Source organism: Brassica napus, chromosome C6, assembly GCF_020379485.1.
Source record: "Brassica napus cultivar Da-Ae chromosome C6, Da-Ae, whole genome shotgun sequence".
Classification (NCBI taxonomy): domain Eukaryota; kingdom Viridiplantae; phylum Streptophyta; class Magnoliopsida; order Brassicales; family Brassicaceae; genus Brassica; species Brassica napus.
This window is the reverse complement of record NC_063449.1, coordinates 1,192,281-1,201,723: the sequence shown is the minus strand read 5'-3', so window position 1 is coordinate 1,201,723 and position 9,443 is coordinate 1,192,281.

Here is a 9,443-nt window from a genome sequence, read left to right as displayed (position 1 = left end):
TTGACAGATTTTGCAGCCGGTGGTGGGAAGAAGGATTCAATCAAATCAGAAGGGAAAGGAAAAGGAAAACGTGTGAGCCTTAGTGATAATTTGATTCAGGGTCCATCATCAGCAATTTTTGAACAAGGAGAGACTTCGGCCTTAGGTGGAGAAGCTTCAGAAAGTTCTGATGAAGAGAGTTCATAGAGTTCAGAAAATTCAGGAGATGAGTCAGATGGATCAGATTCAGATCTAGGAGGAGGAATAGTTGTGAGCTCAGGGGACCCGTCATTGGATTATTATGTTTTGGCTCGGGACAGAGACAGACGACAAAACATAAGACCACCCTCGAGGTTTGATGATGCGAATCTGGTTGCATATGCTTTGAATTCTGCAGAGGAGTTAGAGATTGAGGAACCTAAAACGTATGCTGAAGCTATGAGAACAAAGGAGAGAAAGTTCTGGAATGCAGCTGCCAAGGAAGAAATGGTTTCTCTCCAAAAGAACAGAACTTGGGATCTGATTGAGAGACCTAAAGATCAAAAGCTGATAGGTTGTCGTTGGATTTTTAAGCTAAAACCTGGCATCCTTGGAGTTGAGGAGCTGAGGTTTAAAGGAAGAGTTGTAGCTAAAGGCTATTCGCAGAAAGAGGGTATAGATTACAACGAGATTTTTTCACCAGTGGTGAAGCATGTGTTTATACGTCTCATTCTTTCATTGGTGGTGAATTTTGATTATGAGCTAGAGCAAATGGATGTGAAGACAGCTTTCTTACATGGAGATTTGGAAGAAAGAATTCTCATGGAACAGCCAGAGGGATTTATCCTAAAAGGAGATGAGGATAAGGTCTGTCTTCTAAGAAAATCCTTATATGGCCTAAAGAAGTCACCGAGACAGTGGAATCTAAAATTTGATGGTTTCATGAAAAAAACAGAGTTTTATCAGAAGTGAACATGACTAGTGTGTGTATATGAAGAATGTGAATTCTGATAAAGCTATATACTTGCTGTTGTATGTGGACGATATGCTTATTGCTTCGGGAAGCAAACCGTCGATTAAGGCTCTGAAGGACAATTTGAGCTCAGAGTTTGAAATGAAGGATTTGGGAAGAGCTACTCGAGATAGGAAAAATGGAAGTTTGAAGTTGACACAGGCTAAATATCTTGAAAAGGTACTAAAGACTTTTGGAATGTTCGAAGCTAGATCAGTGGTTACTCCTACGGCTTCGCACTTCAAGCTCAAGAGTTTGCATCCTAAGGAAAGAGCTGATGAGTATGAGTACATGAAGGATGTACTATATGCGAGTGCAGTAGGGAGTTTGATGTATGCTATGGTTGGGTCAAGACCAGATTTGGGTTTCGCAGTTGGTCTGATCAGCAGATTCATGTCTCATCCTAGCAGGGAACATTTGGAAGCTGTAAAATGGGTTCTAAGGTACGTGGCTGGGGCTTATCAGAAATGTTTGACATTTAAGAAGTCTACAGAGTTCAGAGTTGAAGGATTTTCGGATTCAGACTACTCAGCGGACTTAGACAAAAGAAGATCAGTTTCAGGAATTGTTTTTCAAGTGGGTGGTAACACTGTTTCTAGGAAATCAGGGTTACAGTCAGTGGTTGCCTTGTCTACTACCGAAGCAGAATACATGGCTCTGACTTTGGCAGTTAAAGAAGCTATTTGGTTGAGGAATTTTGTTACTGAGTTGGGATACAAGCAAGACAGTGTAAGGATACACTGTGACTCTCAAAGTGCTATTGCTCTATCTAAAAACGCAGTACATCATGAACGGACAAAGCATATGGACACTCAATTCAATTTCATCAGAGACATTGTATCTAAGTGAATCGTCAACCTAGCGAAGATACATACATCTAAGAATCTGGCAGATTTTCTAACTAAGTGTTTACCTGGCACGAAGTTTGAGCTCTGCTGTGAGATTCTTAACATCTGCTGAAGGTCCTAATCGGCTCCGGGTAACTCCTTGAAGTGTCTCAACATACAGAAACAAAATACCTGAGTTAGTTTCTGAAACAATCGGACGAAATCAAGGGAAAACAGTGAGGAGAGTTTTGAAGATTATCAGATTAAAGATGGAGAATTACCCGTAGAGAAGAGGAGATCTTAATTGATCTCGTGATCAGTGGTCTCAGGTGGAGTCGTCAGCGAACGATTCAGTCCTCAAGTGATCAGTGGTCTCAGGTGGAGTATGAATCTGAGAGTTTTTGGGTAGAAGATGTTACAGTTTTCAGATAGGTCACTAAGGTTGATCAAAGGTTCTGAATCTGCAATCTCGGATACGGTGAAATCAGAAGATCAGAGGTTAGTATACGGCAAATAGAAGAAAGGTTTGTAGTAAAGAAAGGAAATGGATTGGAAGGATCAATTACCTTGAAAGTTCTTCTCGCAGCGGAAGCAGTCTAAGAGTGAGTTATTTTGCTATGAAAAAGCTCAAGACAGTACATGTAAGAAGACAGAAGGTCACGAATCAGTTTTCAATGGATGTCGAAGCTAAATGCGTTTGAAAGAAGTTCAAAGAGCTTACCAGGTTCAAGTTGAAACTGATTAGTGATCAGTATTAAGAAGGTGGTGAGATACTGCAGATTTCTCTGTGTTCTTCGTAGAGAGAAGGAAGAGCTAAGCGGCAAAAGGAGAGAGAGAGGTTCCGACAAGCATAGGATTATCTCGAACTGTTTGAAACCAAAGAGGTGGAGATTTGTGGGCTTTGGTCTTCATCAGTTGGGCCTGCTCTGCGTTTTGGGCCACGTCAAGTGTCATTTAAGCGCTTCACCATGTGACGAGACGATGCGTTTTGACTGAGACGTTAATGACGTTATAACGTCTAACAACCTCAGGTCTTCGTCATTCTGATCACCGTGAAGAAAAAAGAGAGAGTAAACAGAGAAGCTTTACGAGAGAGAGAATCGAGAGAGAAAGAGAGCTCTACCGGTGGCGATTTCAACAGGAGACGACGGCGAAGTGTCTCCGGCATTGATTTTGCTTAGGATCCGATTATCTGTGGCATATTTCGGAGGTAACAAAACGGATCTTCTTCGTTGTACTTAGATCGCGTTGTGTAAAGTGTTACCAGAGCTCTATATTGATTCTAGTGAAGCTTGAGGGTTTGATCCCCTCCCCGGACAGTAGGAAACGAAGTCCGGGTGAACAAATTGCTTGCATACTCTTTGATTTCAGTATCTAGATCTCACAAACCTGAAAACAAAGACAAGATCATAAGAATCTAATTGATAAACAAGAAGACGATCTAAAGAAAACAATCAACAGAATTCTCTTTGATCTCTTCTTGTTGTGCGATTCATATACTTAGGGTTCTAGACTTATCATTGCCCTTTCCATAAAGCTTTATGGTGACCATCACTTCTCTGAGCTACTAGGTAGGTTCTGTCACTTACTGAATCAATCCAGAAAGAGTTGTACAACCATCAGGATCGTTTCCCGTCATTTCTATTATTTCACTCGACTATCGCTTGCTCGACCATCCGACCATCGATCATCCATCCGATCATCTGACTATCATTCATCACTTTCATTATGGCATATTTATCGTCGTTTATCTAATTTTCATTCACTCTCGTCTCCTTTTTTACTTGTTTTAGGTTTCTTTTCTTGTTTATACCTAGTCCACTTAACTACACTCGATCACCATTTCGGTTATCCGCAACCAATCTCCATCGACTCGACCTTTGGGTCGTGTCACTTATGCAATTTGTCTGATAAACTGATTTCTGTTGATGGGCCGGTGAAAGCTATTGACAATATCATATGTCATGTTCCTCAACACTGAAATGTGTTTGTCTTAGGCATGGGCATTCGGGATCCCAATCAGGTTTCGGTTTAGTCCAATCGGGTTTCGGTTTTTCGGGTTTATCAAAATCAGCCCCATTCGGGTTATATGAAAATTCGTTTTGGGACCTGTTCGGTTTCTATCGGGTTCGGGTCGGGTTAGTAAATCTTCAAAGAACCGGTACAACCCGATGTACTTTCGGGTTCGGGTCCCAATCGGTTCTTTGGCTTAAATGTACCTGATTTATATCTAATTTATAACCAAAAAGTAAGTAAAATCGGTTATTCGATTTTAAATTACTTGATTTATACCTATTTTGTAACCAAAACATAAATAAAATCGGTTCGAAAAAAAGAAATGAACATCAAATGTGATCATTCAAAATCAAGTGAAAGGTAAACATAGTTATTGATCGAAAGAAAACCAAATAAATGAAAGCATAAAACAAAAACCAAGTTCTCATGAAATGAAAACATTATTCAATGAAAACAAAACCAAAATCTAAAAACTTCAACCTTCAACCGCCACCTTCAACCATCAATTTTCATATAATAGATAATTATTTTCGATGTTCAACATATTTTGAATACATATTAGGAATTGAGATCATGTTTGACACGAGTTCTTTTTGGAAATTTTGTATGTTTCGGGTTCTATCGGGTATCCAGTTAGGTTCGGGTTTGGTTCGGATAATATCCATAACCCGAAATACCATAAAATAAGATCCATTCGGTATTTATGCCGGGTTCGGATCGGTTCAGATTCTTTTTTATCGGATCGGGTTCGGTTCGGGTTTTCGGGTTCGGTTTATTTGCCCAGTCCTAGTTTGTCTCATGGATATAGAAAACGTAATTTTATTTATACACAGAAATCAGTTAGCTATTTCCTTTTCATTGTTGACTTGGCTTTTTTTAACTCCACTTTTTTTTGGGAAAATTATTTTTTTAGACCAAAAGAACATGTACATGCTTCATTAAACTAATTTCACCTATTAATTGTTACATTAGGCCAAATAATATCAAAATGCCAATAATGCTCTTAAAATTCATTTCTAAATTCGAAATTATAATTATAATACATTATAATAGTTTAATATAATAAACTAATTATAATTAAAATAAACAAAAAAAGTAAAACAAATAAAGTCTCTCCCCCTAGAGATAGGGCTGGGCAAAAAACCCGGATCCGAAGAACCGAACCCGATCCGAAAAAGTAATACCAAACCCGAACCGAAATTGATTAAAAATCCGAACGGATTCAAATTTTGGTATCTAAAGAACCGAAACTGAACCCGACCCGAACCGAACCGAAGTATCTCGGGTACCCGAATGTAACCGAAATAGATTTATATACCTAAATATATTTCTTTTTTGTAGATTTAATATATATTAAAAACATCCAAAATATATAAGATACTTTTAAGTTGTCTAAAATACTTGAAAATATACATAAATAGTCAAAAGTATATATCTAAAATAGCAAAAGTATATGTCTAAAATAGCTAAAATATATTCAAAACACCAAAATGCTTGAAATATCTATTTATTTTCTATCCAAATATTCAAATCAAACCAATTTATATGTTAATTTTAGGTATTTTGACATATATTATACAAATTTATATGTAATATATTATTTTGTTTTATAGATTTTGAGAAATTTTAAGCATATAATGGATATAAAATTTTAAAAATAATTTAAATGGATTATCCGAACCCGCAAAGATCCGAAGCGAATCCGAACCAAAATTTAGAAATACCCAAATGGGGCTGAAATCTTTAAACCCGAAACCCGATTAGATCCGAACCGAACCCGAATGGGTACCCGAATGCCCACCCCTACCTAGAGATGTCAATTGGGTTGTCCATGTCCAATGGGCATGTCCAAATGGATAAACTAGTGTACTGGACATTATTTTTTTTAAGTCCAAATTGCACCAAGTCCAAACTGTCCAGACCAAATTGGACCATTCCAAATGTGCCTTCCGCGAGGCCCAATTAGAAAAACAGTGTTAAAATACAAAAAATCATTTTCAACATAATTTCATTATGTTTTGTGGAGTTCAAAAGCATAGATAAAGTTCATACATCATCCAAAAGCCTAAATAAGGTTCATAATGTAAAAGCATTGAAAAATATCATACATAATTCAAATTCCAAAAGCATAGATTAGGTTCATACATACATAACTAAACTTCAGTCTTTCTTTATACATCTTTTGATTCAGTTCACTCTATCAGCACGAGATTAACCTGCACAAGAGACCCCAACCTTATTCCCATTAAGCAATGAACCATGTTAAGTCAAGAAACAACAGAACCAAACCCATCACAGAACCTAAGTGATAACCATTAAGCAATGAACCATTTGAAATCGTAAGTGGCTACATAAGGAACTACATAACTATTCCAACAACAAGACAATCAACATAATAAAGTACAAAAGCGAGCACAGAAACCAGGAACAAGACACTGATGAATTACATAGCTCAAGCCCACGATTAGGCCTAGGTATTTCGCGTATTTCGGTTTTTGGGTAGTTTGGATAGGGAGCTAGAGGATCCATTTACTATTTGACCTATTTTCGGTTCGGTTCGGATAGTTTCGGGTTCGGTTCGGTTTGGATAGTAAATGTAGGAACCAGAAAATACCCAGAAAAAAATTGGTTCTCATTTGGATCCGGTTCGGATAGTTCGGATAGTTTGGATAAAATATCGGTTATTTAGAGTAAAATATCAAATAATTAGGATGATTTAGATAAAAATTTTGGATATTTTGGATTACTTTGGATATTTCGGATAAAACTATTCGGATAGTTTCAGATACTTTCGGGTAGTTCGGATACTTTATAATAATTTAGTTATCCTCAACTATTTTCAGATACTTTTAATAGAATTTTAAATTAAAAATATATATATTTAATTATGTTATATGTATATATAATTAATATTTTTATATATTCGGGTACCCGTTCGGTTCTCGGTTTGGTTCCGGTTCGGTTCGGTTATTTCGGATATAAAAATATAGGAACCGTCCGGGTATTTGAGGGTATTTGATGTGCCCCAGTCCATGGACCAGTCCGGCCAGCATGAAGATCAGAACGTTCCAGACGTCCCAGTTGAGGTTCATTCTTCCGATCAGACCAGACAGGCCGATCGGGCCGTGTACCAGCTCAACCCGCGGACGTCCGGATTGGAGCTTCGGCCAGATCCATGACCAGAAGATCGAACTGACTGAACTGAAGCTCGTCTTTCCCGGCCAACTCGACAAGCTAAGGCTGATGCTCAAGCAAGAATCAACTTAGGACGAGCCAATTCCGATTCAGACCATAGCTTCTCTCTTTTGGCTCGTTTGGCTCGTACCGCATGTACCGGCGACTGTGCTGATGATCTCTCTTCCTTGTTCGATCCGATCATGGACTTCTCTTTTGGATATTTCTCTAAGGCAAGGATCCTTAAGCTCTCAGAAGACTTGGGCCATGTTGGAACGCAACTTGTCCGATCATAACGTCATGCGGCCTTAGCAGAACGTCCCGCGGCCCTTGCTGATCGTCCCACCCATGTGCTGATCCTTTCCGCCATGGACACAGCCAGCTCAGATGCATCTGGACAGGAGCCAAATGGTCATCTTGACTAGTCTTCTCCATTTTCCATGCCTTGACCAGATCTAGTCAAGGATCCTTAAGCTCTTTTGGATATTTCTCTAAGGCAAGGATCCTTAAGCTCTCAGAAGACTTGGGCCATGTTGGAAAGCAACTTGTCCGATCATAACGTCATGCGGCCTTAGCAGAACGTCCCGCGGCCCTTGCTGATCGTCCCACCCATGTGCTGATCCTTTCCGCCATGGACACAGCCAGCTCAGATGCATCTGGACAGGAGCCAAATGGTCATCTTGACTAGTCTTCTCCATTTTCCATGCCTTGACCAGATCTAGTCAAGTTTATATTTTTTATGTCTTGTTTTCCTACATTTCTATTTATTGTCTTTGACTACAAAACTCTATAAGTATGTGATCTCTTCTATTGAATAAAGCAATCGATTTTGTCTAAGCTTTTGAGTTAAACTCTTTGTTCTTTGTCTAGAACTTTTCTTTGTTTCTTGGTGAGTCATATCCAAGTAAACACCTCTCAAATTCGTTGGTCTTGTGAGTCATATCAAGCAACGGTTCGAAAATCTTCTTTTGGTGGACTTGTGAGTCATATCAAGCACCAACTGAAGTCGGGAATATCGAAGGCTCTTCCGCAACCTTCGTGCGACCCTTTAATCCATCTAGTTCTCCATGCGGAGTTCATATCAAATCTGATCCAGTCGAGTGAACCGATCTTAGGGTCCTTCAAGTGGTATCAGAGCCACTCGTCTGGTATCTTCTGAATCATTCTATCTTCTCATCTTCCATTTCTTCATAAACACTTCTTCTTCTACCTTTCTTGAATCCGGGCCCCTCATTACCATCCACCATATATATAAAAAAGAAAAATATCTATATAAAAAAAAAAGAAAAAAAAAGGAAATCAAAAAGTTTCATTTGGGGATTGGTGGTGGAAGAGAAAGCCTGCTGGCTGAGGAGAAATCCAGCCTTTGAGATGGTTAAAACGGATTCCCAAACCAAAATCTCTTATCTTTCTCTCTTAAGAAATTTCCCTTGTGTTTGCTTGGAATTTGTCCATTGAGATTCTTTGATTTGTTCTTCTTAGAACCTTGAGTGGAAACTTGTGTGTGCGACCATCCAAATTCTGAGAGAAACATGTGTGTGGGTGAGGATCAAACACTTGAGAGAGTGAGGATTTTTATCTAACGTTTTGTGTTTAAGAAATTTCAGGAAACATGAGTAGTGATGATGAACGGAACCGTCCCGGAATCTCAGTCGTGGGATTGTCTAACCTTCAAATGCGTGCTTTGAATGATTCTATGTCTAACATGTTGAACGCAAGTTTAGATCAAATCCATCAGAGGCTTGATGAGCTTCAGGCCAACCAAACTCATCCTAGAATCGGAGCAAGAAGAGACCGTCCGCGAAGGAACAACCGGTCCGACAATGAGATCCAGGAGGAGGACTTCCCAGAAGATGAGGCCAGATCCGCATACCGTCCAAGAAGAGGTCCTAGAAACCGAGATCCAGGTGATGTCAATCCATTTACTAGAACTGGTCGTACTGATGATATTTTGAACGGATTGAAACTGAAAATTCCACTTTTTGATGGCAAAAATGATCATGATGCTTTTCTTGAGTGGGAAAGGAAAATTGAGCATGTGTTTGATTGTCAAAACTTTTCTGAACTTAGGAAAGTAAGGCTTGCTGCTACTGAATTCTTTGGCTATGCTATTAATTGGTATGATCAAGTTTTGACCCACAGGAGGAGAACAGGTGAACGGCCGATCGAGACATGGGACGAGCTTACCATGCTGATGAGGAAACGATTCGTTCCTGCTCACTATCACCGCGACCTCCACCAGAAGCTAAGACGCTTGCTTCAAGGAACCAAATCTGTGGAAGACTATTACCAAGAGATGGAGATCTTAATGATCAAGACGGACACGGATGAGTCTTTGGACGCCACCATGGCTCGATTTCTTTCAGGCCTCAACCATGACATCTGGTGCGACCTGTATCAGCTTCAAACTCAAGTCTTGGACGTCCATACTTGTACCAGAAAGGCAAGGGGTCACA